Below are 7,920 nucleotides of genomic sequence, written 5' to 3'. Positions count from 1 at the left end.
TAATTTTGAACCGCCACCTTCTTCATTTTACACCATGTAACCACCACCATTTCGCCACTCTACAATATCACCACCCTCACTGTAACGACCCTGAATTTTCCAACGTTATTTTTATTAATAATTATTATTATTAATACGTGTGATTAAACGAATGTATGTTATTACATTTACATGTTGCCATGACTAAACGTACTTGACTTTAATTGCCCGAAACGTCTTTGTGACACCCGAAACTTACACGAATAATATTTTTAGATATTATTTACATTCATGATTAAGTTTATTAATCATTTTAATTAACTAAAGTTGTTAGTTACTTACTTGGGCTTTAATTGGATTTAATTGTTAATTAATGGAACTTGGGCTTGTTTAAAGTAAATGGACTCATGATATTGGGCTTCCAAGCCCACCCTACTTCTTTCATGGAGTTAGTTAGCCCATTTATATATGTAAGTATTACTTTGAATTTAAACTAAATTGGTTATGTTACATGAAATCTAGTTATCATCTAATCCCCATGCATGGCCATCCATTAACCACCTTTTATGAGCTTTACATGTATAAACCTAGTGGACTATTTTCTTCTCCCTCCCCCCCATAGAAACCGTCGGTTTGGTGTATACAAGGGAGGGTTTGATCATTTTTTTTTATTTACTTCTCACTTATACTTCATTCATTTCAAAAACACACACACATACTTGCTTACTTTTCCGCTCTTTTTCTCTCTAGATTGTAAGCATTATGAACTTCTTTTCTTCCTTTTCTTTCTTACAAAACCGAAACATGAACACCCTAGATCATCATCATCATTTGTTATTTGCTACTTGTTCTTGATTATTGTTTAACTACTTGTCTTTGTTGATTGTTGTTACTTACTTACATGTTGCAAGAATAAACTTTCTAGTTTGACTCTTCTTTTATCTTGTTTTACAAGAACAACAAGAACATAAACTTACTAGTTATGTTCTACATACACTTTCTTAAAAGATTGCAAGTTCATGTGTTGATTAAAATCATACTTGTAGTTCTTGAAGTAAACTTAAGGTTTACTTTACTTAAAGATCAAACTTTGGTTGAATCTTTAAAAGTATGAACAACCATGAACCTTTTACTTGTTTATTTAGTTTTACTTGCACTTTAATTTTATGATTTTGGTTGTTGTTGGTCAAGTACTACAAGTTAGTCTTGATCTCATATCTCTTGAACTAAAAGTAACTTTAAAAGTTCAAGAACATGTAAATAAGTTTTCTTTAAATATAACTTTGTATACTTATGCTTGATCTAGACTTTTGGGTCTTGGATCTTCAAGATCTAACTAAGAACTATGTTCTACATCTTAAGATCTTGATTAGTTAGTTTACTTCAAGTTTGTAACTTGTTATTACTTTTACATTTTATGTATGTGCTAAATCTAAGACTTTGATGAAAGTTTGGCTCATCAAAACACTTGCAACACTTAAGTGAGTTGTGCTTCATGTCTTAGACTTGCACTTGGGTTATGATGGTCAAACCATGGTAAAGATGATGTAAACATATCAAAGAGTTTACACTTGAAGCTATATGCATCAAGGATGAGAACCATGATGAACATCAAGCACCAAGACCACCGGAACACACTTTTAACTTCCTGTTTTCTGTTTACAGCCCTCTGTCCTACTGTTTCTGTAATAGACCAGTAGACCTAGGCAACTGAGACCTTGATTTTCAAATAGATATTTTCAAGTAGATAATTTTTCATATAAGACTCGTCTTAATCCGAGTTACGATTTAGGATTTATGGCCCTCCGATCGTCATTATGTCCTTTAACGTTGTGCAGAAATTTCTGACCTACTCGCACTTAGACCGTCGCCACGGTCAAACGAAGACGAGTTTGCTTCTGTAAATTTTACCACACTTAAAGGACTCATATACGGAGCCATGGCCACTGGTCTCACCTTATTTCAGTAAGGGTAGAGGCCGTGGTGACTGATCGAAATCAGCTTTTGTTTTAAACTACTTTCATGAACGAAACCTACTTTACACCTTTTGTTAAATGATGATGATGATGACCTTTAAGACCTTATTTACATACTTTTAAACCTATTAATACGATTTACTGACTTAGTACTATTTGACTTAGGTTGAGGACCTTCGGACCGATTACTTGCACACCTTTTCCGAACCGACTTTACGACTACATTATCATTGTGAGTTATAGCATTCCCTTTTTACTTTAACTTATTTTGGGAACTGAGAATACATGCAGATTTTATGTTTTACATACTAGGCACGAGTACTTAAACTTATATATGTGTGGGTTATACAACGGTATAAACATTCCCTTTAGCTCGGTAACGTTTAATCATTGGTTTTTGAACCGTGAACGCGAATCTTAGATATGGATCCATAGGGTTTGACATCCCCACTCGGGCTAGTAGCGCTAGCATTTAATGAGTGTTTAATACTTCGCAGACATACGCACTTGCCAAGTGTACTTTCAGGGGGTATAAACGTTAAGTTAGTTACCAAGTGCCCACGGTTAACATATACTTTATCATACTGTTTTGAAACGCTCTTTGTAGCACTGAAATCTCGTGGCCTACCTTACTTACTGTTATACTTAAACTATAGCTCACCAACCTTTGTGTTGACGTTTTAAAGCATGTTTTTCTCAGGTGTTTGAGGTTAGCTTCCGCTGTGTACTAGTCGTGCTGTAGACACCCGCTGCTTAGAGTTGTTATCGCATGAACTACTTTATTTTGCATTTAAACATTAGTACTTTTGAACTATGACTTGTAACGACCGTTGTGGTCACATACACTTATTATTTGCTTCTACTTAATGAAGCATGCTTTTGGATTGTAAAAAATTCGATGTTGGTTTAGACATCACTTTATTAATGAATGCAAACTCTTTTTGAAAACGCATATAGTACTTAACCTTGTAATGATCATGTTGTTGATGATTCGTACACGATGGTTTTGTACGGGGCATCACATTTGGTATCAGAGCATTGGTTGTAGGGAATTAGGTTGCATTAGTGAGTCTAAGACCGACCCGAGTAGGATTCACTAATAGGACTAATCTACAACTTGCTAGTTTACTCGTTTTCGCTGAACTTACTGCATGCTGCTGTTTACTTTTACTGCTATATGCTGTATGCTACTACATGATTTCACTACTGTATGATATTACTTGCTTTCGATTGCATGCTACTTCTGTACGATACGTTATCATTACCATGCTACTTATTGTTATACATGATTTAAATTGTTGGCCTAATACGTGCTTGCTTTATGACTTACTGACATGGAAAATTTATTTTCCTTGTTCAGATGTCGGATGTACCACCTGCTAGCATTTTGGGCAGTTTAGACTCTTCAGCTACTCCACCTACCACCGTTGCAGATCCACCGATCCCGATACGCACGAGTGACCCCGGCGCTTCATCTTCCGGGACTAGCAGCCAGCCGCCTGCACCAGTGGCTACTATTGATGGACACATGGACCCTACGGAGATTCCAGCTCCGTCTGCTCCCGGACCCTCGGAGTCACAGCCCCGCATCGGTGGTGTTGTGATCCGACGTGCTCCAGATGGACGTTTAGTGCCGATTCCGCCATTCAGACACAGAGAGATGTTGGCCGCCTTCGGACTGCCAGTTCAGCCACCCGTGTCACCACCACATGATTCGGATGACTCATCATCCGCTGATTCTTCATCAGACGATTCTTCATCAGACTCCAGTGATGACGAGGACCCTGCTGATATACCTATACAGGCACCCTCCACCGCGCCGAAGAAGCGGTACCGTCCTGATGGCACCGTTATTCCAGGGGTGAATGGAGATCGTGCTTTCACTGACGCTTTTGGTCGGCGTCGGAGGGTTACTGCCCGTAAGCGGCTCGTGCCGTACCCTGCCGACCCACTCATACGTAAGGCACCTCGTTACGTGCTGACTATTTCTGGAGCCGGGACATCTGCACCCCGCTTCGTGCGGTCTGCACCACCCGCTCCACCAGCACCATTTGCTCCACCGGCCCCACCTGCACCACCAGCACCGCCCGCCCCACCAGCTCCCACTGTCGAGGAATTGACAAGGGAGGTGGAGATTCTCCGAGCTCGGGTTACTAAGCTTGAGGAGCAGATGTCTCAGGTTATGGACATCCTTCACCCACCTTCACCGTAGGACTTTTGTATTTAGATTTCGTTATGTAATCTAGTTGTTATTTCATATTTCACTTATGTATTGTACGAACTTATCCAGATGTATGAAACTTATTCTTATTAATGAATGGAACTTTGCGTTATTTAATTCTTGCACGATGTTCTATTTACATTACTGTACGATGATTCTGTGGTATTTGTACCTAGATGCGTTATTTAATAACATGCGATGTTTTGATTCCATGTTGGTTACTATATACTGTACTATTACTACTTGCATACTGGATTTTGACTTGAGTCAAAAATTTTGTTTAGAACATCATGGCTAACGGTCGATCCACACCTACTGTTGCTCAAATTGAAGAGATGATCCAAGAACGTGTAGCCGCAGCCCTAGCAGAAAGAAACCTCCAAGCTCCACCGCCACCACCACCGGTTATCCCACCCGTTCGAAATGGGTGTACTTACAAGGAATTCCAGAGCTGCAAAACACATAACTTCAGTGGAACCGAGGGACCGGTTGGTCTCACCAGATGATTCGAGAAACTTGAATCAGTATTCCGAGTTAGCAACTGTTCGGAGAACAGCAAAACCAAATTTTCTTCTTGCACGCTATCTGACGACGCGTTCACGTGGTAGAACACAATGGCACAGGCACAAGGCATTGATGAGGCGTATGCTACGCCATGGGAAGCATTTAAATGCGCTATGATTGAGGAGTATTGTCCAAGAACCAAAATCCAAAAGATGGAGATGGAATTCATGCAGTTAAAGGCCGTTGGGAACGACCTTGATAGTTACAATATGAGATTTTTGGAGTTAGCCCTGATGTGTCCGACAATGGTCACCCCAGAATTCAAACGAATGGAGAGATACTTCTGGGGACTCCCTAAGAGCATTAAGGGAAATGTCACCTCATCCAAACCCCCAAATGTTCCCGAAGCGATGCGCATGGCGCATACTTTGATGAATCAGATAACCATTGATGAACCGGAGAAAACTAAATCTGAAGCAGGTACTAGTGAGAAGCGCAAATGGGATAACCACAACAACAACAACAACAACAACAGGGGAAGAAACTATGAATAGAACCCGGCGAAACGACATGAGGGTTTCAGAGGAAACAACAACGGTGGAAACCCCAACCCCAACAACAACACCAACTCCAACCCGAACTACAAGGGAACCCTACCTCAATGCAAGCGGTGTTACAAACACCACACTGGGTATTGCAATGTTGTCTGCTAGAAGTGCCAACGGTCTGGGCATGTTGGAAAAGACTGCAAGGTCACCACTTTGAATGGGAGGCTGAACCCCACAGGGCCGAGGAAGTGTTACGAATGCGGACAGATGGGCCATTTCAGAAATGCGTGTCCAAATAAGCGAAAAGATGGCGGACCACCGCGCGCTAGAGCTTTCAATGTTAATGCAAGGGACGCACGCGAAAACCCCGACTTGGTGACAGGTATATTCACAATCAACAATCTTTTAGCTTCTGCTTTTTTGATACTGGTGCGGATAGAAGTTATGTATGTAGACATTTTTGCGATAAGATCAATTGGTCATTAGTCCCGTTAAAAGAGAGTATGCTTGTCGAGGTCGCCAATGGAAAACTTGAGAAAGTTGACCATATTAGTCGAGGAGCTATTATCAACATAGCTGGTGCAGATTTCGAAATTGACTTGATACCTATCAAACTGGGAAGTTTTGACGTGATCGTCGGTATGGATTGGCTGAGCAAGATAAAGGCCGATATTATCTGTGGAGATAAAGCACTTCGCATACCACAAGGAGATGGCGAACTACTGGTTATCTATGGAGAGAGATGTACCTCGAAGTTGAACCTCATTAGTTGCGTGAAATCGCAAAAGATTATGAAGAAGGGACGTTTTGCTGTCCTAGCACACGTGAAAGCGGTAGAAACTGAGGTGCAGAGCGTGAACGATGTTCGAATTGTGAACGAATTTTCTGATGTCTTCCCAGAGGAATTGCCTGGATTACCACCGCCAAGAGCTGTAGAGTTTCAGATCGACTTAGTGCCAGGAGCTGCACCTGTAGCACGCGAACCTTTTAGACTCGTGATAGTGTTCCAAATGAACATATATTTTGTAGCAATATCGTTCCAATATGTAAAGTTTTTAAATGTAATTTCCTTATTTTTAGTTGTAATAGTTAAATAAATAAGTGCGAAGACGAAAGACGCAAATCGCTCGAAAATGAAGATTTAAAGACAAAAACGAAGATTTGAAAGACCAAAACATCCAAAAAGCTCAAATGTACAAGATACAATCAAAAAGGTTCAAATTATTGATGAAGAACGTCTAAAAATGACAAGAGTACAAGTTACAAAACGCAAAGTACAAGATATTAAATTATACGAAAGGACGTTCGAAAATCCGAAACCAGGACATGAACCAACTCTCAACGCTCGACGCAACGGTGTAAAAATTACGAGTCAACTATGCACAAGAATAAAATATAATATTTAAATAATTCATAATAAGAATAATATTAAATAATAAAAAGTTGTTAATTGAGCATAGTTCAGGGGTCGTCAATGAAAATTCAATTTACAATTTAGCCTATAAAAGGAACGAACGATTGTAACGATGGGGGGAGGAGAATTTTTCTCCGATCTTTTTTTCTTCGATCAATTATCAATATCAATTATCAATATCTATATTCTATATCTCTATCATAATGTTAATGTAATAAGATATAACAATAATCTTAATTTTAAGTTTAAATTATGATAATAATAAGATTTATGATAGAGATCATTTGAGTGTGTAAGTCGAAATTCTGTCCGTGTAACGCTACGCTATTTTTAATCATTGTAAGTTATGTTCAACCTTTTTACATTAATGTCTCGTAGCTAAGTTATTATTATGCTTATTTGAGCCGAAGTAATCGTGATGTTGGGCTAAAATATTAAGACGGGGTTATTGAACTTTGTACCATAATTAAGGTTTGGGCAAAAGACCGACACTTGTGGAAATTGAACTATTGACTATTAATAGATGGGGGGTATTGTCTAATTGAGTGACAACTCATTGGAGTCTGTCGAACCTATCTTCAAATTAATTAACCTAATAATTAATAATGATTATGGTTGTCCTATTTAGTGATGTTCATATGGAATCTGTTATAATCATTTAATTAATCAATTGGGTTGGGTAATTGATTATTCATTCTGATCAAGTGGATGAATTAATATTCATAAACTAATTAAAACAGGGGTGGATTACATACAGTGATAACTGGTGTAATTGTTGACAGAAGTGATAACTGCGTCACAGTTTAAATCCTTAATCAGTTGGAATATTTGACTTCGGGTATAAGGGTAATTTGACGAGGATACTCGCACTTTATATTTATGACCGATGGACTATTATGGACAAAAACCAGATAGACGTATCAAATAAACCAGGACAAAGGACAATTAACCCATGGTAATAAATTAAAATCAACACGTCAAACATCATGATTACGGAAGTTTAAATAAGCATAATTCTTTTATTATATTTCTCATCGTATCTTTATTTACTGTCATTTTATTACTCGCAATTTTATTTTCTGTCATTTTATTTATCGCAATTTATTTTACGCACTTTAATTTTTTTCATTTATTTTTACGCTTAAAATCGACAAACCGGTCATTAAACGGTAAAACCCCCATTTTATAATAATACTACTACTTATTTATATATATATTTTTACAAATAAACTTAATAATATAGCGTTAACTTCACCAGCTCCCTGTGGAACGAACCGG

The sequence above is a fragment of the Rutidosis leptorrhynchoides genome, chromosome 1 (assembly GCF_046630445.1).
Source record: "Rutidosis leptorrhynchoides isolate AG116_Rl617_1_P2 chromosome 1, CSIRO_AGI_Rlap_v1, whole genome shotgun sequence".
Lineage (NCBI taxonomy): Eukaryota > Viridiplantae > Streptophyta > Magnoliopsida > Asterales > Asteraceae > Rutidosis > Rutidosis leptorrhynchoides.
Note: the sequence above shows the minus strand (reverse complement) of the source record.